The sequence below is a fragment of the Rhinoderma darwinii genome, chromosome 5 (assembly GCF_050947455.1).
Source record: "Rhinoderma darwinii isolate aRhiDar2 chromosome 5, aRhiDar2.hap1, whole genome shotgun sequence".
Taxonomy (NCBI): Eukaryota; Metazoa; Chordata; class Amphibia; order Anura; family Rhinodermatidae; genus Rhinoderma; species Rhinoderma darwinii.
This window is the reverse complement of record NC_134691.1, coordinates 331,832,878-331,857,339: the sequence shown is the minus strand read 5'-3', so window position 1 is coordinate 331,857,339 and position 24,462 is coordinate 331,832,878. Positions and strand designations below refer to the sequence as shown.

General features: G+C 41.6%; 1 long non-coding RNA gene across 1 annotated transcript in view; it reads right to left on the bottom strand.

Annotated features, from left to right (window-relative positions):
• Positions 1-1,747: 1,747 nt before the first annotated feature.
• The window catches only part of LOC142653058 (uncharacterized), a 58,064-nt gene continuing 35,349 nt past the window's right edge, over positions 1,748-24,462 (bottom strand). The window contains exon 3 of the long non-coding RNA XR_012848033.1: positions 1,748-4,335. This is a non-coding gene — a long non-coding RNA (uncharacterized LOC142653058). The remainder of the gene's footprint in view (positions 4,336-24,462) is intronic.

Genomic DNA, 24,462 nt, shown 5'->3' with positions numbered 1-24,462 from the left:
GGTAAGGCAGTGAATGGGGGCTTCAGTGGGCTGCAGTACAGGCTCTGTCGTACGTACAAAGATATTGTGGAAAATGACCCAATTGGTTTTTTGTCAGATACTGTAAGAAAACTTTTTATTATACTAAGAATAACATTTATTTGCTGAAACCGGAATACCCCTTTATGCTTTATTTATAGAAAACTAGAGAACACCTAGCGGAAAGATTATTTAAGGCAGTCATGCCAATGTGACTGGTGCATGACATTGGTAGGTTAACCCTAGCGTCGTTCCTCAACATGTCTGCATCTTGTTGGTGTGATCCACATTACATTAAAAACTCCAATTGATTATCTGAGAGCAGATACACCAGCCTGCGGTCCAAGGTTGCACCATTTCTATTTTGTCTGGGGTCTTTTCCTCCCCTTTCCCTATGAATGTACATTTTCTCTATACCTATGAGTGTGCGGACTCTTCCTGGTGGGATGTGAGAGCTGCTCCTCCTCCCCTCTCACAGTATGAGTCTTGTACACAGGCTGGGACAGAGAGACTGCACCATCATCCCCCTCCTCCCTCTCCCTCTCCTCTCTGTGTCTTCAGTTACTATGTTACTGAAGATGAGTTTTTTAGTGACTGAGGAGATGTCTGAACATTTACAGAGAGGCTGCAGGCAAGTAATGGGGAACCACAGGCTGCTGGAAGGTGAGGAAGAAGCCATTTTCCACTATTACGCTTTGTAATAACAAAGCGTCATGTATACACAGTTATTCATTTTCTTCAGTAGAGACGAGACAAGATGTAAAATTCTTAAAACCATGACGTCTGACACGTTTGCTACCTAACGTGGTATCAAATACTGTATCATCAGGGGTGTACATAGAGAAGATAGGGCCCTACAGCGACATTTACAATGAGGCCCCTTTCATGTGTTGTCTTATACCCTCACACACCCTAATTAAACCTCCCTATTGTAAGTAGGTTTAGCAGTAATGCATATTTATTTATTTATTTATAGCGTTTAGGTGGCAGTATTAGTATTAGTGTTCGCAGTGCGCTGTCACCATTTTCTTGGGTAATCTATTATTTTGCAGTCACAGACGTTCTTGCACCTGTATACACGTTTTGGTTCATTTTGTTGGAATGTGATGGGTGGCGGTATTTCTCACACAGTGCAGTTTGCCAACTGACTCTCCCAGTTTATGACTTTCCAGTATAATTTTAGAATTGTAGGTTTTAGAAATTGGAGCACCAGGAGTAAACCCACGTTAGCATATAAATTCCATTCAGGTGTTGCCCTAATCAGGTTGAAACCCAGGACCCCAGCATGCAGCCAAACTGTGGTTCCTTGAGCCCACCATAGGAGTGTTTTGTGGAGGTCCACCCTTTATCTATACTGAACATGTGCATGTTTACTTTTAATTTTATCGCAATCTTTGTTGTTGTCATTGTACACACAGGACATGTCGTCAATAATGTCTAATATGTGAATCATCCTATAAGAAATAGACCCTAGTGGCAAACAAATGGTTACAAAGTCACCTACAAATGGGGTTTGTCTTCTCTTGGACCTTTGGAGAACTATTGTATTAGGGGGTCATTATTGTACCAAAGTCTTGGCCCATTGGAGGATCCTCTCCTCTTCCGGTGGACCTGTCCAACCCTGCCGCTGATCCATGGGGCCACCCTCTTTAACCTTGATCCTCAGGACAAGTAAATAATGACACATACCATTTATTGCTTTTTATTATAATAGTAAACATAGTATTTTATTACATTACTGGATACAAATACACCCAAAAGTAACTTCTTATGGTGTAATTAACAACAAAAAATGTCTTTATCCTAAAGTCAAGATCCATCACTTATGCAGTAGCTTTGTGTTGAAGAAGATTGTATAATGTGATGAATATTTTTGTCTATTCCCATCCCTTCCTGTCCGCAGGGGCGCTCACAACCTGAATGTCCTGCTCTTTCAATCTCATAAAAAGTCAAATGACCAACAAGAAGGAAAATGGAGAAAGACCAGACAATCTCCATGCAGATAATGCTCTGGTTGAACCTTGGACCCCAACAACGTAGCCGACACTGGTAACCACTGAGCCACCATGCCACACTATATAATATTTTGTCTCCTTGATTCAGGGACATTTTGCTATTTTGGCTGACATGTTTAATTTGAATGAATGATTGTGTGAATCTTTTTTTTATTATTATTAAATAAAGATGAATTTTATGTGTAGAATTTTAAAATTGTGTACGATTTTCTTTCATGTTTTAGATTTTTTATTTTTTTTATTTATAAAAAAATATTATTTCCAAATTTTCATGTGTGCAAACTAATTCCTTTTACTCCCATATCGACCAGCATGGAAGTTTTTTTTTTTTTTACCAAAAATATTCTTATTATTACTATGCTCATTATTATTACCAGTACAGGATTTACATCTTATAACCCTGTGTAGCACCTTAGACTACACCCATCAAATAGGCCACAACTTCTCATGTATGGCTCTAAAATCTTTGTTCTTACAAAGCGAAGTAGAATATTGGGGTGCGCTCCTTCCCCTTGTCCCTCACTTGATGTCCTCCTCTCATTCCCACAGCACGGTAAGCCTAATTAACATATAAATACACACAACTTTCTTATGGATGCACACTATACAGCATATTCATATGTGAATTTCCCTTTCAGCAGGCACCCTTGCCAACTGGACCTAGAGGGAAATCTGGCCCTTATGATAACCCATAGTGAAAAATGTATAAAATGATTACTTAAAGGGAACCTGTCACGCATTTCATCTATTGACATTTCCTCACCCCTCGCTGGCCGCTGCTGTCAAAAGTTCATTGCCGTTATCCCCGCTCCTAAACTCCTCCTCCAACCGTAAATAACGGTCTACAAACATTTCGCACCTTTTATGGCAATAATCCAGCAGTCTCGTTCGTTCCTCTTCTTATGCCCGCCCACCGCCGAAAACTGGCCCGCCCTGAATGCCAAAATCTTGTGTTGTATAGTGCACATACGCCCGTCATGTATGGTCCGACACCCTTCCCTGCTTCGCCCGGGCCTCAAATCTAGTTACTGCACATGCGCTGCTATGGTGTCCCGTTGTGCGCACGCATCAGAACAGGACATCGATGCGCAGGATTTCATGTGCTGGGGCGGAGGCGAGGAGCTGTCAATCAAAAGTAAGGAGGCGGGGTTAACTCAGAAAGGTTGGAGAAATGAAGATATTACTCTTTTCAAACGAAGATATGACTCTTTTCTAAAGAATGGATTACTAAAGGTACAGAGCCGACTTACAAGATAATTATAGGTTAAATAAAAATTATTTTTCACCCACTACCACCAGGTATTGCTGGTTTAATAGGTGAAATGCCAGTGACAGGTTCCCTTTAACATACAAATATGCCCAGTCATATGAAGAGTTGTACTATTATTGCCCTACAGCCATCACCCTACCAGTTTGTGAAGGATTCTGGTGCCTGTGATGTATGTAATAGTCATTTGCCTTTCCGTGAATTCAGGCTACGCCGTATCATCACCAGACAGTCCAATCCAGGACATACTAGAACAATAGTGGGTTGCCTGTCACTGGAGGAAAAATGCAAGCCACCAATGTTATCATATCAATACTGCCCTCCAGATAAATACTCCAACAATCTACTGTATAGCATATTAAGGCTTCGTTCACATCTGCATCAGGGCTCCGTTCCAACGTTCCATCTGAGCTTTCCGTCGTAACGGAGCGCTGACAGACACAAACGGAAAACATAGGTTTCCATTTCTATCACCATTGATTTCAATGGTGACAGATCCGGTGTGAATGGTTTCCGTTTTGTCTCAGTTGTGTAAGGGTTCCGTCGTTTTGACGGAATAAGTAGCACAGTCGTCTACGGTATTGATTTAGTCAAAACGACGGAACCCTTTCACAACTGAGACAAACGGAAACCATTGGCAACCTATGGTTTCTGTTTGTGTCTGTCAGGGCCCCGTTCCGAGCCCTGACGCAGATGTGACGAAGCCTTAGCCCTAGCTTTTTATGATGGTGTCAGAGGCGTAACTTGAAGCTCCTGGACCCCTTGGCAAAACCTGTAATAGGATCACCCAAGTATCACATATCATTCATCTTACAGGTCTCCTTATATGGGCTAGAATAATTTTTTGGGCCCTTCCAGGGCCTGGGTCCTACCGCAACCACTATAGTTACACCCCTGGATGGTATGACTGTGGATAGGGGATAATTCATCGTTGGTTTACCAGAAGGAAGCTGTTAATGGAATTAGAAGACCATTGGAGAGGAACCACAGATCTAAATGTTGGTGTGTGAAGGCCATTCAGCCCCAATGGGTCACCTGTAAGACAAAATCAACCCAAATGTTAATAAGATTTAAATTCCAAAACATTGATTATAGACATGAATCCACTATTAATTAAAGATTAATTATTGAAGCTATGTTACATTCCAGATTTATAGCCATAGAGATTATAGTCTGTCTTGGGGTTATAGGACTTGGTGGTTACTTTTTTATCACAATTCATAATACATAATACATTCATAATATTTTTTGCTGAAAAATGCCCAGTTTATGTTACCAGAATCCAAACTAATTACTGAATCTCTATAAGCAGTGGCGTAAACAAAGGGGAGGAGCCACAATAATAAATCAAAATATCCCCTCCCACGCACACACAGATGTGTGGATTATCAAAACTGGTTAAATCCGTAAACTTTCCACCAATATTCTTCTGCTTCATTGAACAACCATGGTTGGGCCCCTCTAACCATGGACCCCATAGCAGCCGCATGGGCTGCCTCTATGGTAAATACACCATTGGCCATGTCCTATGTATATGCTATAAATGTCTGTCATTAAAATACCCCTTTCATTCCACTTCCCAACCTTTCCTATATTACCTTGAAAGTTTTTAGATGCCCCCCACAAATCTACAAAGAATTAGCCCAGTGCATTTTTTGCTTTTGAAAGTGCCGCTGCTGATTTCACAAGATGGACCTTTCTTTATGGATATCTTCTCTTAGTATTGAATCCAGTGTCATTTTCAGCGAGTCTTCTTGTAGCAAATAACAACTAATGTCACATTCATCCATTTGATTTCCCTTGAAATCATACCTGAGCACATTTTCCTGCTATGAGCCACTGAACTTGTATGAACCTGACCTAGTTTGCTCATCGCCGCTTGGCACCAGCACAGGGCGAGTCATGTATCATAGTAATAATAACGTATGCTTTCAGACAATTACAGCCTCAGTTAGCAGACACCAGAAAAGTATGTATTACACACAATGGTATGATGGTCAGCCAGCGCGGGTCAAGAAATAAGCATGTTATGTTGGACACAAATCACTTTACCGGAACTACAATAGTACGTGAAAGTATAAAACCTTGATGGAAATTTGTAAGTAACGAACCATGAAATATGCAAGACTAATAAAAAGATGGTTACAAGTCTGGACTCAAGAATAATGGGGCTGTTGCCTGCAGAGAAGCCAGTTCAGATGTTCTGGCACAGAGGCCCAATGCTTTGGCTACTAACTATTAGTGTAGTTGTGTTGGGTATTGTTCTGCCATAAAAATAACTTACAGTAATAATAAAAACAATAAAATTATGGTTATGGGTATTATTAGTATGTGTACGGACTCCTGGTAACCACCAAGAATGGTGTATCGCTGGAATGTCTTCTATTCTGGTCTACGGGCTTCATAATGATTATGCAAGGGCGTACATACCACAGGGGCAGCCAATGCGGCTGCTATGGGGCCCCTACAAAGAGATAGCCCAGCCGAGGTTGGCTGCATCCATTATTTTAATGTGTAATGAGGGATACGCTCTTCGAATGCCCTATGATGTAAGCAAACAAAGGTGTGCGAATTTAACCCAAAGATCGAGGAAAGGATTAAAGGGCACATAAGTACCGGACCGTCCTGTCCCAGGTGGTTAGGGGTGTGGTGGTGCTGTCCACCATCAGAAGGGACCCCATATTTGCTGGTTGTCCTTTTCCTCTTTTCCCTTCAACACTTCAAAGCATAATGGTCTATTCCAATAAACTGGATATTCTTCTTATACATCTAAAAACTTCTCAAACCCTAAATGTCTGGTCATTTGGGTTTCAAGAAGTTCCGGCTTGATTTGGTCAAGAATCCATTTGCTTTTCTTGATGTCCATTAGATTCCCTAAAGTCTTCACCAACACCAATGTTCTACAATGTTCAATCACATCAATAATATTCCTGTCCTGCTTCCTTATTGTCCATCTTTCGTATCCACAAAGAGCCACGGACAAACCATCATAGCTTGGACATTTCTGATCTCTATTTTTATAGACATGTCATTATAGTTGAGGATCTTCTCCAGGACCTTCACCCTTGTTCTTCCATTATTTCCTAACTGATGAATTCTTTGTTGTAAATAATTGACCCTACAAGGTAACAATTCTACTACTCATGTGGTTTGATCAAACACATGAAGATATATCAAATAGTGGCACATCCACATCATCATCACCTGGTGGTTGAGTGCTATGAGAATTTATCACATATTGGGTAAAGTGACCAACACCAGAAGGATTGAAATATTGGACATCATGTAGATGAGAAGAGTAGCTGTCAGGGAAACTTGGGGGTTGAAGTTTCACAGTCAGTGTTGGACTGGAGTACCTTGGGCCCACTGGAGGAAATGGTCCTGTGGGCCCACCATCAATCTGTACAGAACATCTGCATGTCTACTTTTAACTATATCCTAGACAATGTTGTCATCATTGCATTGATGAGCCCGGGGTAGTCCCAAGCATTAAGTTAAACTTCAGGACCTATTACTACATGATAACCTTGGCCCACGGTAGGGTCCATTGGTACTCTGGTGGGCCGCTGCTATAGGTCCTAACAAGAATAGGGTATCCTAGCCAACAAGAAGTTGTCTATGTGATTGTTGGTGTATGGCAGGCAGTCGGTGTATCTCCGTACAATCTATAAAGTTATGAGGGTATATACCCTCAGTACATCTCTGGCTATTGAGTGTAAGTTATATATAACCGGCAATTGGGATTATACATGTTCAATGTGTGACCTCTGAGTTATTTATGGCTATTAGGGAACATCTCTGTAATATAGTAATTTCCGTGTAATTCTTTACTACAAAATATGATTAGACATTAGCTAGCTCTGTAGTAGACGATCCTGTATCTATGTAAAATACAGAACTAGTATAATAATAGCATCATGGGTGACCTATGGATGGCAATGGAGGTGTCTCCTCAAAAAGTACCATTATTTTGTAGTCAATCAAGTATGCTATACAATTGGTGGCAATTTCTTGTGACAAATGGAAATAATTGGCTACTATATGGGCTATAATTGGGCATGGACCCCAACATTATATAAAATGTATATTAGAACCATTAATACAATGTGATGGGCAAAGGCAATGCTACTAATGAATACATGGCTCTTAATAGAGTTTATTCCCTTTACACATATGGCTTCTACACATTAAAGAGGTTGGCTTATCAAATGGTCAACCACGTAATATGCTGACTGACAAGGTCTACCAGAGCAGGGGTCACACTTTGTTATTGGCTAATACAAGGGTGTCCTGACTCCTGAGCATTGTACCCCCAATATGTTCCAATAAGGGATGTAGAAAGGGGTTGTCTTCTTGAGAAAACCCCCTTATAGACATTGTATGAGATTCGAAAAAAGCTTCTGCCACTCTTCTCCTGGAGCTGTGCCAATGGAATAAGACTGAGCTGCAATTCCAGTAATAGCCTATGGACAAGAGTGGCGCTGTTACTGGAGGAAAAAAAAAAGCAGACCTTTTTTCTAATCTCTGACAACTTCTTTGAATGGAGGATGGGCCGTCTTTACCCCTATTTTTCATCCCACCAAAACCGTTTTGTTCCATATCTAGCTGTATTCCAACCAGGCAGATACCTTAATCCACAATAATTAAGGTAGTCAGATCTTTTGCAACCAAAATCTCAAAAATATAGAAGATTTAGCTCCTTAGCTGTTGCAAAACTTCAACAACTCCCACCAGACACTGTCAACCTGCTACAGTGAAAACAATGGAGGTTATTCTAAAGGTCCTTTTACATGGGGCAATCATCGGGCAAACGAGGGTTCATATGAACGCTCATTCCCGATCATTGCCGTTTGTTATCACGAGTTGATCTGCTCATTTATGCAGCAATAAATATTATTGTTGTCGGCAGCACATCTCACTGTGTAAATATGGAGATGTCCTGCCGACATGATGGAAATGTATGTTGACGATCGATCGTAGTAACCAATGATTGCTCCTAATGAAAGGAGCAAACGAGCGCCGATCAACAAACTGTCTTGTTGATCGGCGCTCGTTTTCACGGCCTATATTGGCTGGTGTAAGAGGACCTTTACCCTTACATGGTCCATTGTCTCCACCACTGATGTTCAATGATTCTGAGATCCAGGAGGGCATGTATAGGTCTCTCACTATATGGCCATGAAGACCGGGAACTCATCTGACTCAGGAAATGGCTTATATTATCAGTACACCCAAGATAACCATATTTATCTAAACAACCCACCCCACCCATCTTCAATACACTCACTTTCAACACTGCTGTTTTTGCAACATTGAAAAGTGGCCTTCTATATTAGTCTATATGATCAAAACCTCGGTGCCTAGTAGACGTTGAACCTTCTATAATGTTATATAGGGGTGGGCAATGCCTACTTAATGACCCCTATATGGCATCCTAGAAGGTCCAATGTGAACTCTATCTCCTTCGTGCTGTATGTGTGCCACCAGCCTAAACCAAGTTCTGCTGATATGGCCCAAGGAATCTCCATTTTCACACAAGCATATTTTTCATCCATGTTCCACCTATATTTACATGGTCCATAGTGTGAGACCAATGTTAACCCCTTGGAGACGTAGACAAATTTTTGATCACTTTTATTCCATTTTTTGTGGGAAGTGAGGTGACCAAAAGAACAGCAATGCTTGAATTGTACATTTTTTTTTAATTCCTACCACATTCACATTTACTTTTTTTACTGCTTGCATATTTTTGGGTGAAAAATGGGAAAAGGTTATTTTTTTTACATTTTCAAGTTTTTTTTTATATTTTTAAAAATGTAATTAAACATTATTTTGTACTTTTTTTTTATTCCCCTAAAGGACTTTGGCTTCGGCTTCTAAGGGGTTAAATGGCCAGGATCAGACTTCTCTCTCATCTTAGTCATTACAGACGGGTGTCTTCTGTTTGAAACAGCCAGCACCCGCTGTATATGGTGCGGGCGCAGCTCCTGAGTCGGCGCCATGTTGTGTAAGCGCACATCCGAAGTAATAGACCTTTTCATAGAACAGTATATTACGGATCCCATATACGCTTGCGTGCACGGTTTGTACAGGATTAGAAAAGCGTAGCTGTTTTTCCAATAAAAACCCAACCCCTCTCCATGGCTTGTATAACGTATTGTCGCTCAGCTCCAAGGAGCTGGACTGCAATTCCAGACAAAATCAATGGACAGGTGTGTTGCTATTTCTGGAATAAAGCACCCATATTTTTCCAATCCTAGACGACCCCATTAAGTATTTCTGGTTCCTCCTGAGAGGACAACCCATCAATATTACGGATCTATAGGGATGTTGCTATCTGGGTGCTATATAATCAGTATTGTGGATCCGTATTCTGCATACACAGGTATACGCTTGTGTGTTTCAAGGGCCAACCCCATTTTAGGGTCAGTATTATGGCCGCAACACCCCGACTCCCCAATTCTAGATCCTAGGGTTCTTTGGTGCATTAATTTTGGTTCCGTACCCAAAAATTAAGCTGTATTATATAAGACATGAGCACATCACAATACCGGATACCAGAAATAAGCCTATGAATTGATGTAAGCATTGTATAGTGCAGAGGCTCATTGGGTAGACATTTTAATAGCAGCTCATACCAAGTAATGGGGAATGAAATAGAAGGTCATTACACGCTGGACAAAAAAAATCAAAGAAAGCTGTAAATTATCCTAATGTATTTCTTCCCATTGCTATGTCCAGCCGGCCACCTGGCACAAAGACTTTTTATACAACCCTGCCTATCAGTGTGATGACCTGATTTCTGCAGCGAGCGTCCTTCTGAGATCAAAGCAGGGTTCATATAATTGCACAGTGTTTGCATTGCGCCTATCACGGATCGCGGGACTCGCTAGAAAAATAATATAGGCTATAATATATGCCATCGACTTATAGCAAACAGCAGGAGCGTCTTAAGCCCTGGATTGTACTTGTGGCTTCAAGCGTGATGTCGCTTTCAAAAATGTAAATAAAAAATTTTTGTAAATGATCATTTTGTAAGAAACCACAAATTAGCACTAATAACAGTGTCAAATTGTCAGAAAGCGTAAAAAAGACAAAGAGGAAAAATCTGATTCTAACTAAATTGTATCCTGTATAACATGTTTAGTATCTTTTTAATGCAGTTATTTTTATTTTATTTTTTTAAAACTTCCCCGGAGGTGGGGCACATTGGATACACACTCCTTCTTTCTGTATTATGTATATAGCAGCAATGAATAGGAGTAAATTAAAAGAAAAGTGTCCCAAGAATAATAGACTCCAGAAGGTGATGGACTTCAGCCCCTCCCCCAAAGACCAGAGAGGGGCAAGGGAGCTACAAACAAAGCCGTATCCTTGTCTATATAGTATATTGTTGCTATTCTGTCATATATAGGTCTCCAGCGGTACTATAGAGCTGTGGTCTGTCATTGATTTCACCGCCAATGAGATGACTCTGCTGACCCTGCCCTCTAATGTTGATGAGCTGACTATGCTGACTCTGCCCTTAAATAATATTGAGATTACACTACTGACCCTGCCCTTTTATGGTCATAAGATGACTCTGCTGACCCTGCCCTCAAATGATGATAAGATGATTCTGCTGACCCTGCACTGACAGCCAGCAAGTTGTAAAACTTTTCATCATGCAATGATTAGCTTTGTTTAAAGAACAAGACCCCAAAAAAATCATAGTAAACCTGCTGTCTCCTGTGTCCACTCTTCCTTAGATAGATAGATATGAGATAGATAGATAGATAGATAGATAGATAGATAGATAGATAGATAGATAGATAGATAGATAGATAGATAGATAGATAGATAGATAGATAGATAGATAGATAGATAGATAGATAGATAGATTTGAGAGAGAGATATATAAAGACAACTTCTGTGTGGCTTATATACTAAGGGATACGTGGACAAATACGACTGACATAATTTCTACATAAAAACAATTATGACCTCTTTTGATACATATGATTGCAATCTGCTCATCCTCATAGTTCTCAGCGGCATCTCTTATTGACAGGGCTCGATTCCCAAGATGACATGAAAGGGAGCTCTCTGCTGCTTTAAAGCATATTGAATTACTCCCTTTGAGGCAGCAGATCCAAAACCTCAGCTGCAAAGCTGGATACAAACTAGAAAACAAACTATGGTATGTTATTTTTTTCAGAACAGAGATAGATAGATAGATAGATAGATAGATAGATAGATAGATAGATAGATAGATAGATAGGTAGGTAGGTAGGTAGATAGATAGATAGATAGATAGATAGATAGATAGATAGATAGATAGATAGATAGATAGATAGATAGATAGATAGATAGATAGATAGATAGATAAGATAGATATCTACTAGCGCCACTGTAGCTCCCTGAAGGAGCAGAATCCCCGTGTGGCCGGGGATTCCGCACCTAGAGCGCTCCGCTTGATGTCTCTGTCCATATATGTCCATAAATGGACACAGACGACAGGAGCTTCTCCTGGAGTGGAATCCCTGGTCACAGCGTCAGGAGTATCCCCTGATGTCACTGTCCATATATAGACAGAGAAATCAAGCGGAGTGCTCCAGGTGCGGAATCCCCGGCCCCACGGGCATTCCGCTCCTTCAGGGAGCTACAGTAGCGCTATTTACAGGAAGGGGGGGTTGCTATCTACAAAGGGGCTGTGGGCTGTGTGGCACTACCTACAAGGAGGCTGTGGGCTGTGTGGCACTACCAAAAAGTGGGCTGTGTGGCACCACCTACAAGGGGGCTGTGTGGCACTACCTACAAGGGGACTGTGTGGCACTACCTACCAGGGGGCTGTGTGGCACCACCTACCAGGAGGCTGTGTGGCACTACCTACCAGGGGGCTGTGTGGCTCTCCCTACCAGGGGGCTGTGTGACACTACCTACCAGGGTGCTGTGTGGCAATACCTACCAGGGGGCTGTGTGGCACTATCTACAAGGGGGCTGTGTGGCACTATCTACAAGCGGGCTGTGTGGCACTATCTACAAGGAGGCTGTGTGGCGCTATCTACAAGGGGGCTGTGTGGCGCTATCTACAAGGGGGCTGTGTGGCGCGATCTACAAGGGGGCTGTGTGGCACTATCTACAAGCGGGCTGTGTGGCACTATCTACAAGGAGGCTGTGTGGCGCTATCTACAAGGGGGCTGTGTGGCGCTATCTACAAGGGGGCTGTGTGGCGCGATCTACAAGAGGGCTGTGTGGCGCTATCTACAAGAGGGCTGTGTAGCGCTATCTACAAGGAGGCTGTGTGGCGCGATCTAGAAGGGGGCTGTGTGGTGCTATCTACAAGAGGGCTGTGTGGCGCTATCTACAAGGGGACTATGTGGCGCTGTCTACAAGGGGGACTGTGTGGCACTACCTACAAGGGGCTGTGTGGCACTACCTACAAGGGGGCTGTGTGGCACTACCTACAAGGGGGCTGTGTGGCACTACTTACAGGGGGCTGTGTGGCACTACCTACAAGGGGCTGTGTGGCACTATCTACAGGGGGAATCTGTGAGTGGGGGGCTGATGGTCATTTTACTGTGAGTGGGGGGGCTGATTGTAATTTTACTGTGAGTGGGGGGCTGATGGTCATTTTACTGTGAGTGGGGGGCTGATGGTAATTTTACTGTGATTGGGGGACTGATGGTTATGTTACTGTGAGTGGGGTGCTGATAGTCATTTTACTGTGAGTGGGGGGCTGATGGTCATTTTACTGTGAGTGGTGGGCTGACCTCCAATTGAAATTAATAGGAGGCAGAAAATACCTCCTCGTTTGGTGCTATTTTGCCTGCGTCATTTGCATTCGCTTCAACGGTAAAAAAAAAAAAAAGGTAACACAACGCAGGAATTTTGAGGCAGATTTTTTTTTACCTTACAAAAAACGCTGTGTGAACATAACCTAAGAGTGTAATGCTTGTTTTTAGTCATTTTCTGTCTTTCTCGAAACAATTTTTGGTAGGGGGGCCCTGAGGAAACGTTATTTTTCCAGTGCTGCCTCGAGTCCGAAAAGGTTGGGAAACTTTGTACTAGGCTACAGGATCGCGCCGGCCTACGCAAGGATCCTGTCGTGGAGCAGCTCAGTTTGTCGTGGGAACGGGGCCTAGGTGAGTACAATTTTTGCTTTTCTTTGGAGGCACTGTCTACAAGGCGAGGTGGGGGATTATGGCACAATCTACAAGGGGGTGGTGGGGGATTATGGCACTGTCTACAGGGGGGCACTATACTGCGTGGGGGCCACTAAGCGGACATTATACTGTGTAGGGGTACTACAGGTGGCATAATACTGTGGGCGCAATTAGAGAACAAAATACTGTGTGCTTGAAGGGGTTGTAATATAGTACATTATTAAATATTATTATTATTATTATTATTATTATTATACTGTATGGGAGCATTAAAGGGGCATTATAGTTTTTTTATGGGGAATTTATTTAATGATGGGGTGCCGAAAGGTCATTTCGCAGGATGGATGGATGGATGGATGGATGGATAGATAGATGATAGATAGATAGATAGATAGATAGATAGATAGATAGATAGATAGATAGATAGATAGATAGATAGATAGATAGATAGATAGATAGATAGATAGATAGATAGATAGATAGATAGATAGATAGATATGAGATAGATAGATAGATAGATAGATAGATAGATAGATAGATAGATAGATAGATAGATAGATAGATAGATAGATAGATAGATAGATAGATAGATAGATAGATAGATAGATATGAGATAGATAGATAGATAGATAGATAGATAGATAGATAGATAGATAGATAGATAGATAGATAGATAGATAGTCTAGAAAAGGGGGCATGGTTTAGAGTCATAAAACGCGCCAGATTTATTAACCCCTATGACATCCATCATATATGTACAGAGGCAGGGCTAAATAGGAATGTCAAAAAGACAATACACTGCAATACATAAGTATAGCTATGTACAGTACAAGCAAACAAACAATCGCATGTTTAAGTCCAACTAAACTAAAAAAAACAAAAAAAAACTGTAATAACGTTTTAGAAAATATATAAAAATCAAAACTTAAAAAAATCCCCTTTTCCCATTTCTTACAAAAAATAAAGGAAACAATAATACAAATATATAAGTGATATTCTGCGTCAGTAATGATCCGAACTATCAAAATATAATGTTATTTATCCGGCACGATAACGGCGTAAAAAAACCATGCCGGAGTTGCTGTTTTCTGGCTACCTTGCCTCCAAAAATTTTTAATAAAAGGTGATTAAAAAGTCATATGTATCCTACACCGCGCGACAGAAAAAGAAAAAAGTTATGGGCCTGAGAATATGGCTACACAAAACTATTTTTTTTAACAAACCCATATCATTTTTGTATCACCGTAATGGTTCACATGTAATTTTTACCGTACGGTGAACGTTATAAAAATAAAACCAAAAAACTACAGAGGAATTGCTGTGTTTCTTTCCATTCCACCCCACAAAAATATTTTTAAACATTAAATGATGCCATTAAAAAATACAACTCGTTCCACAAAACTCAAGCCCTCATGCTGCTGCTACTATGTTGACGGAAAAATAAAAAAGTTATGACTCTTGGAATGGGAGGATGAAAAAATTGAAATGAAAAAACAAAGGTTTTTTTCTGTTGTAGCTATTTTTTATTTTTAAATACTTTTCTGGGGTCGGCCATATTGCAAATGCATACTTGCTTCCTGCATTATCTGTATAGACAGTGGAGCAGGGTGTGGGTGTGTTTTATGGCAGTTGCAATGAATAAGAAATAATTGACAGAGTAATGTCATGGATTATTACCGTCTTCAGGAAGTGATGGAGTGCAGCCCCTCCCCCAGAGACTAGGGAGGGACAGGTGAGCTTCATGCAGAGCCTTATCTGTGTGTGTATAGTGTATATTGTTACTATTCTGCCTTATCTGGGCCTCCAATCATTACAATAGAGCGATCATTAATTTACCCAACCTCTAATGATGAGATGACTCTGCTCATCCTGCCCAGTCTATACAGCAAAGCTGACAAGTAAGTTACAGAAAACAGGAAGTGTCAGCCTATTGCATCTGTGCTTTAGTGACCAGTGTGAAAACTACAATATTTCAGGATTTTTTCTGTAGTTACATTAAAAGAATAAGAAAATAAAAAAGTTATGTTTCTAATAAAAACCTGATTTAAACAATAGGTCATTTTCTGATGACGCATTCCCTTTAGCCCTTAAGTGTTATTCCTTTGTAAGAGATTTATGGTAAATTCATGGGATGTGCCATAAATGTCTGATAGTTGCGGGTTTTTAGTCCTAGGACAAGATTTATAACTAGAACGGGGGTCCCCTTTCCCCGTCCTGCCAGGTGAGGTGGCCGTCGGCAGCCATATCTAGATGGAGAATGAATAGAGAGGTGGCAGCGCAGGTGCCCAGATCTTTCCCGTTCACTTCTATAGGAGCTACAGAAACAGCCGCACACGCGGGAACAGAATGTTCCATGGAGATATGACATAAATGTCTTACATGAGAATTACCCTTTCGGGGGTTAAGGATATTCAACTTCCAAAAACGAATTCATATAATATTAGGTATAATTCTAGTCGTATGATAAGTTTGGTCTGGTATGAGACGAAATCCAGCTTCTATCTAAGTAAAATTCATTTTTTGGGTGCCTCTGCACTGACAAGATGATTTGAATCCCTCACACGGAGCCTCACCCATATTAAATAGCAGACAGAGGCCTGAACACAGCAAAAACATTGCGGAACTTGTAGATCAAAGGGCTTTCAACCTGGTCTATTCACTGCCAAATAACAAGTCTGTGATTGAGGGTTTCTGCGGAAAAGAGTCACCTAGGGATATGACTGAGGAATACTCGTTACAAAGGGGTTAAATCGCAACATGTTTCTTTCTCTGATGATGTCATCTGCTCTCCGCCGGCAATGGTCAACACTTCCTGACCCAGATTGGTGGGTTTGTGATTGACAGTTTCTGATATTCAGCTCATTCCAGATGATGACTGGAGACTGATGGTTGCAGCTCACAGGGGATATAATACATCAGTGGGGATTATTCTATCATCATGATTAAAGGGGAATTCCATTCTAATCAGCATCCATGTGTAGACGTGGTATTAGGATTGATTATTCGTGGTCCTGAAATTGTAAGTATCTCCTAGTCTGGGAGGGTTTTTTATTTTTTTTAAATCTAAATTAGGAGATTTTCCTTCCCACTCACTGATGAGTGACAACCAGGGATTTTTTAAACATAAAACACAGGAGGAAACTCACTGATGACATCACTGCTGACAGGAGTTACATCACTGATAGGATAACTGCTCTTCATATATAAGGTATAACTTACAGGAGATATAAGTTATAATGTTCAATAGTGATCTTACTGATGACATCATTGCTGACGACATAAAAGTTATAATGTACAGGAGTTACATCACTGATGTGATAACTGCTCTTCACATATAAGGTACAACTTACAGAAGATATAATGTTCAATAGTGATCTTACTGATGACATCATTGCTTAAAAAAATAGTTATAAAGTTATCAAGTACAGGAGTTACCTCACTGATGTAATTTCTGCTGACAACATATAAATTACAATGTACAAAAGTGACATCACTGATAAGTTCCATGCTTTCTAAATATAAGGTATAATGTACAGGAGCGACCTGACTGATTACATCACAGCTGACAAAATATCATTTAGAATGCACAGGAGTGACATCACTGACAAGATTGCTGCTCATCTAGGATAAGTTATAATGACACAGTAAGGCCTCATTTACACGAACGTGATATACGTCCGTGCGACGCGCGTGCTTTTCACGCGGGTCGCACGGACCTATACAAGTCTATGGGGGCATGCAGACAGTCCGTGAGTTTTGCTCAGCGTGAGTGCGCTGAAAAAAACTCACGACATGTTCTAAATTTCTGCGTTTTTCACGCATCACGCACCCATTGAAGTCAATGGGTGCGTGAAAACCACGAAGGTCTCACAGAAGCACTTCCGTGCGAACGGCGTTCGCGCAAGATCTGTCAAACTCTGAATGTAAACAGAAAAGCACCACGTGCTTTTCTGTTTACAAACATCCAAACGGAGTGTCTTAGAGATAAGCGAACCGAACTTCACCGGGTTCGGCCGAACTCGTTTTGACCGAACCCGGCAAAAAATTTTCCAGTACGCGACGTCAGGAGACAGTCACTGTCCAGGGTGCTGAAAGAGTTAAACTGGTTCAGCACCCTGGACAGTGACTGACGTCGACTAGCCTCATCTCTATGATGGTGGCTGTGCGAAAATCACGCAGCCGCGCATCATACACTGATGACACACGGAGCTGTCAAGTGCCTTTTGCGCACGCAAAACGCTGCGTTTTTTTGCGTGCGCAAAACGCACACGCTCGTGTAAATGAGGCCTAAGAATGTCACTGATGATATCACTGCTGACAAAATATCAGTTACAATGTAAAGGAATGGCACCACTGAAAAGATCCTAGATCCCTACTAACCGAATATAAGTTATAACGTGTGGTCGTGACCTCATATAAGTCATCACTGCTGACAAAATATGTTATAAAGCACAGGAATCACATCGCTGATAAGATCACTGTACATCTAAATAGGCCATGATATGCAGGAGTGACATCACTGATGACATCATTGCTGACAACATATATTGTACAGGAGTAACATCCCCTAGATCACTGCTCATCAAAGTTATAATGTACAGGAGTGACTTCACTGATACCAAAGGGTGTATTTTTTGGCTATTCATGGCAGGTGTGTGTTACAGGTACATCACATGGTAATGCCCACTGCAGAATACCGCAGGTACCATGAGCCTGGCAGGCAGATGTTATCCAGCTCTCCCCATTTACAGGAGGTGTGGACTGGCTGGCATATTACGGGCCAGGATCAGGCAGTGCTGCCAGCGCTGCTCCCTCCAAACCGCTGCTGTTTGTATTCATTTCATATTATTTGGCGGTTAAAGCGCCGGCAGCTCTGAACATACAAAGTGTCAGTCATCGCATTCCTAATATTCTTCATAAAGGATGATTTATGATGTTCCCCGACTAATGTAGTGATAATAAAAAAGAAAAATATTCTGCAAGTGCTTGATAAATATACTGAGCCGCTCTCAGGCCTTTGTAGGGGCCAAGACTCTGGTGCCATATAGATTATTTACTCTGGAAGATCAGAACCCCAGACCATGGAAACGTTCCTACAGCCGGGACTTACATCCAAGTTATTTGTGGAATCTACTTGCTGCATGAACATAAAGGGCGATAATATGCAAAGGATTTAAAGGGACGTCCCTTTATTATCTGGGGTAACTGCTTAACTAGCAATTCCCTCAAATGTCACTATAATATCACTATAGTCTGTAGGGCCCTGTCCCGAATGAAGCCAAGATCAGCCAATGGGGCGCAATGCTCTGCAGACCCTTCATTTAAACAATCCATAGGGGTCACAAAGTATAAACTATTTTCACAATTTCTGGTTGCTGTCAGTGAATGGAAAGAATATTTGTTTACACCCAGAGGCCAAAAATCTGTGTAGTATATATTCTATTTCTCACAGCTGAGTGTTTGTTACAGTTGTAGCTTCTTTGAGCTAAATGCATCAGCAGTGCAAATCGCTCTTTTATCCTGGTATTTTGCTACAATGTATCAGTGCAGGTAAAATATATCAGTCTGAGTTCCAAATTCTTTAGGTGGCAGAGGATTCTGTTGACTGGATACAATTGTAGCAAACCATCAGCTGTGAGAAGTCATAGGTTTTTAGTCTCAGAATGGGAACTGGAATGTTCTTATTGACAAAGATCAAGGAGAGTATGACAAGAACATTACCTTATCTCATTTATACTGCATGGCTGCTCTCTTTTGGAAACAGCACCACACCTGTCCACAGGTTGTGTGTGGAATTGCAGCTCAGCCACATTTACTTTAATGGAGCTGAGCTGCATTACCAGACATAACCCATGGACAGGTGTGGAGCTGTTTCTGGAAGAAAGCAGCTATGTTTTTCTAATCCTGTACAACCCCCTTAACTTTTATTCAATATACATTCTGGCTCTCCAAAACTACCACCCCTGCACTTTTGAAGGCAAAGATGGGCATGTTTTTTTATATCTAGTGTGGATCAGGGCAGAGGGGTAGGACTGTAGGAGAGTCAATGTTGACGTTTTATTGAAACAAATTGTATGAAAAAACAAACAGCTTTTTTCCTAAAACAGCTTCACTCCTGTCCATAGGCTGTGCCTGGTATTGCAGCTCAGCCCTTTTCTTTGGTTTTTTCATTGTCGCATTTCAAAAGCCATAACTTTTTTATCTTTTCAACGACGTCGCCGCATGAGGGTTTGGTTTTTGTGGGATGAGTGATATCTCTCAATGGTTACAATTTTGCCGTACCTATAACTCATTGGTTAACTTTTGAAAAAATTTGGGGCGAAGAAACAGCAATTTCGCCATAGTTTCTTTTGTTTTGTTTTATTTTTTCATGCTGTTCATCATACGGGATAAATAACATTTCAACCTTATTCTACGGGTCGTTACGTTTATTCCGATATCAGATATGTATATATGTCGATTTTGTTTTATTATTTTACTATATTTGCCCAATGAAAGCATTTTTGCAAAATGCAAAAATAAAAATGTTATTGTGTCGTCACATTCTGAGAGCCCTAACTTTTTTATTTTTCCATTGATGTCGTTTAATGGTACCATTTTGGGGTACATATAACGCATTGCTTAACTTCGAAACATTTTTTTTAAGGGTGCGCTAATGGAAATAAATAGTTATTACACCATTGTTTTTGGGAATTTTTTTTGCGCCGTTCACCGTGTGGAGGTCTTTGTTAGGTTCCTGGCAACCTTGACAACCCATCGGCACCCTACAATCACAGGGACACTGATGGGGTGACGGGGAAACCACATAAATGGCACGGTCGCTATTGGCCGCGTCACAGGGAGAGATGTTAACTATTGGTTACAGTCGGCACCGCTAATAATGATGCGAGCACCATCACCATAACGTAATAATATGATAGAAGGAATGACCCATACTATAACGTCATGAGTCGAGAAGGGCGAGTTAAGTCCTTTTATGTATTTCAGTGCCTGACTTTATACTTATACTCAAGTATCTACTGCAAATGAATGGACCTAACACATCCGTCACTCTCATCGTCCATAGTCAAGTAGTCATTGTCTATAGTCAGGCAGTCATTGTCCATAGTCAGGCAGTCATTGTCCATAGTCAGGCAGTCATTGTCTATAGTCAGACAGTCATTGTCCATAGTCAGGCGGTCATTGTCCATAGTCAGGCGGTCATCGTCCATAGTAAGGTAGTCACCGTCCATAGTCAGGTAGTCATTGTCCATAGTCAGACAGTCATCATCCATACTCAGGCAGTCATCGTCCATAGTCAGGTAGTCATTTTCCATAGTCAGGCAGTCATTGTCCATAGTCAGGCAGTCATTTTCCATATTTAGGCAGTCATTGTCCATAGTCAGGCAGTCATTTTCCATATTTAGGCAGTCATTGTCCATAGTCAGGCAGTCATTGTCCATAGTTAGGCAGTCACTGTCCATAGTTAGGCAGTCATTGTCCATAGTCAGGCAGTCATCGTCCATAGTCAGGCAGTAATTGTCCATAGTCAGGCGGTCATTGTCCATAGTCAGGCGGTCATTGTCCATAGTCAGGCGGTCATTGTCCATAGTCAGGCAGTCATTGTCCATAGTTAGGCAGTCGCTGTCCATAGTCAGGCAGTCATTGTCCATAGTCAGGCGGTCATTGTCCATAGTCAGGCAGTCATTGTCCATAGTTAGGCAGTCGCTGTCCATAGTCAGGCAGTCATTGTCCATAGTCAGGCAGTCATTGTCCATAGTCAGGCGGTCATTGTCCATAGTCAGGTGGTCATTGTCCATAGTCAGGCGGTCATTGTCCATAGTTAGGCAGTCGCTGTCCATAGTCAGGCAGTCATTGTCCATAGTCAGGCAGTCATTGTCCATAGTCAGGCGGTCATTGTCCATAGTCAGGTGGTCATTGTCCATAGTCAGGCGGTCATTGTCCTTAGTCAGGCGGTCATTGTCCATAGTCAGGCGGTCATTGTACATAGTCAGGCAGTCATTGTCCATAGTCAGGCGGTCATTGTCCATAGTCAGGCGGTCATTGTCCATAGTCAGGCAGTCATTGTCCATAGTTAGGCAGTCACTGTCCATAGTTAGGCGGTCATTGTCCATAGTCAGGCGGTCATTGTCCATAGTTAGGCAGTCACTGTCCATAGTCAGGCAGTCATTGTCCATAGTTAGGCAGTCATTGTCCATAGTCAGGCGGTCATTGTCCATAGTTAGGCAGTCGCTGTCCATAGTCAGGCAGTCATTGTCCATAGTCAGGCGGTCATTGTCCATAGTCAGGCAGTCATTGTCCATAGTCAGGCGGTCATCGTCCATAGTCAGGCAGTCATTGTCCATAGTCAGGCAGTCATTGTCCATAGTCAGGCGGTCATTGTCCATAGTCAGGCAGTCATTGTCCATAGTTAGGCAGTCGCTGTCCATAGTCAGGCATTCGCTGTCCATAGTCAGGCAGTCATTGTCCATAGTCAGGCAGTCATTGTCCATAGTCAGGTAGTCATTGTCCATAGTCAGGCAGTCATTGTCCATAGTCAGGCAGTTATTGTCCATAGTCAGGCGGTCATTGTCCATAGTCAGGCAGTCATTGTCCATAGTCAGGCAGTCATTGTCCATAGTCAGGCAGTCATTGTCCATAGTCAGGCGGTCATCGTCCATAGTAAGGCAGTCATTGTCCATAGTTAGGCAGTCATTGTCCATAGTTAGGCAGTCGCTGTCCATAGTCAGGCATTCGCTGTCCATAGTCAGGCAGTCATTGTCCATAGTCAGGCAGTCATTGTCCATAGTCAGGTAGTCATTGTCCATAGTTAGGCAGTCATTGTCCATAGTCAGGCAGTCATTGTCCATAGTCAAGCAGTCATTGTCCATAGTCAGGTAGTCATTGTCCATAGTTAGGCAGTCATTGTCCATAGTCAGGCAGTATATAAAACCCGCACTACATCATTCTACATTTCTCAGCTTCTCCTCTAGCATCAGACAGAAAACACATCTGATATTCCTGCCTGCGACAAGCAATGAGACCTCATAGAGGAGCTGCTGAACATAAAATTGATTTAAGCCTTATTGATTTTTATGAGATTTTCTTTTCTTTGACTGACGAGAAATAACCAGAGCCACCCTGACACCGATTAGTGATGCAGCACCGAGGCTGAATACTGATGAGAGGGGGGGTGTAGACTTCCAATGTGAGAACCTCGACGTCCACTCATCTTTAGGGGAGGACAAATAGATGTAATATTTGGACTCAACAAGGTGAATGGAAAACACACAAAAGAAAAACCCTATAGCGACATTAAAGGAAGTGAATAGAAGACAGAGTGCAGTATACGTGCGTATATGTGTGTGTATGGCTTTGATGTGCTGCGTTACATAAAAGGTTGTGACTCTACTCGGCGTCAGTACGTTGTATGAGCTTTCCACTATCATTTATGACAGTTTTCTACCGTAAATTATAATAAATTTGTTGAGCCGCTATGGCAACCCCTTTAGTGAAACCGCATACCCTATCCACAAAAGTGACAAGGGTGGCGTCATAAGGCCAAAAGTAGCAATTTTCACTGCAGATTGTGGCTTTTGGGTCCTTATGCAACTTTTATATGCCCGAAAACAAGTAGAAAGGTTGATCAATTCTTCCGAGTTACGGTAAATGACAAAATCATGTCTGCGTGAGGTCACCACTAGGGGGAGCCTACTTCCTACTGTTTATAGCTTGAACTCAATAATAACACAGTATGCAGTGAGCTCATAAGCTCCCCCTAGTGGCGGCTGCAGGCAGACAACATTTTATTATTTAACTTTATATCTATGTAGGGAATTTGGAGCTCTGTATTAGGGTATGTTCACACGGCAAACAAAAAACGGCAGTAAAATACGGAGCTGTTTTCAAGGGAAAACAGCCTCTGATTTTCAGCCATCTTTATGTATCAGGTGTTTTTTGATGCGTTTTTTATGGACGTTTTTGGAGCTGTTTTTCTATTGACCCAATGAAAACCGGCTCCAAAAATGACTCAAGAAGTGACATGCACTTCTTTTTACGGGGCGTTTTTTTCCACGCCGTTTTTACAAACGGCCGCATAAAAAGTGCCGCGTGGGAACGAAACGCCGTTTTTCCCATTGGGCAGATGTTTGGAGGCGTTCAGCCTCTGTATTTTTAGCCGTTTTTTGAGGCATTTACGGCCGTGTGAACATACCCTAAGAAAAGCAGAGCTCTGACCGCTACAAAGATATACTGAGATATTTATCAGCACAGAATAGTGGACCTAAAAGTGACCAGGTGGACTTTAAAAGTCCAAGGACTATTAATGTCACCCCATTTCTCCTTTTTTTGGGGGGTGGGATATTAAGAGGACTATGCAGGGTACTGGTTTATTCTGCATTAACCCAATTACTTAACTCCTTTTTTCTATCTTCTACTATAAATGGTTAATATTATGTTGCTGGGGTACAGTGATACTTCGTACCTTATTTGCTGTAGATGTAATAACTGTAACTATTCCGATCATTTACTCAACTTTTTCTTCTTCTTTTGCAGTTGTTACTTTTAAAGCCTTCAGTTTATGATACTTTGTATTCACCTGAGAAGTTACTTGTTTATTACTTCACCATGAAAAACCTTTAATATAAAAAACTGTTAAATAATTTTTAAAAAAAGGTCATAAACTTTTAACAGTTCACTGTCATAGGAAAACTGCACCAATAACTCCAGTCTGTCCTGCCACAGATGTTCCCAGTCACCTTTAAGTGCCATCGTATTGATCATCTTGGAGAAAACCCAACTCAGAAATGAAGTGGTGACCACCCAAGCTCAAAGAATGGGGCATCCAAGAACTTCAGAGGGTCACCATTGTCTATCCGTGGTTTCAGCGCCCACTGATGAATGTGACACTGACACTGGAAGAAAAGTGGGCATAAGAACCTTATTTCATAGGTTCCAATGCCTTGCAGCTCAATGCCAAGCTTGACCAGAGTGGTGTAAAGCCATCACCATTGGAATCTAGAGCAATGGATATGTGTTC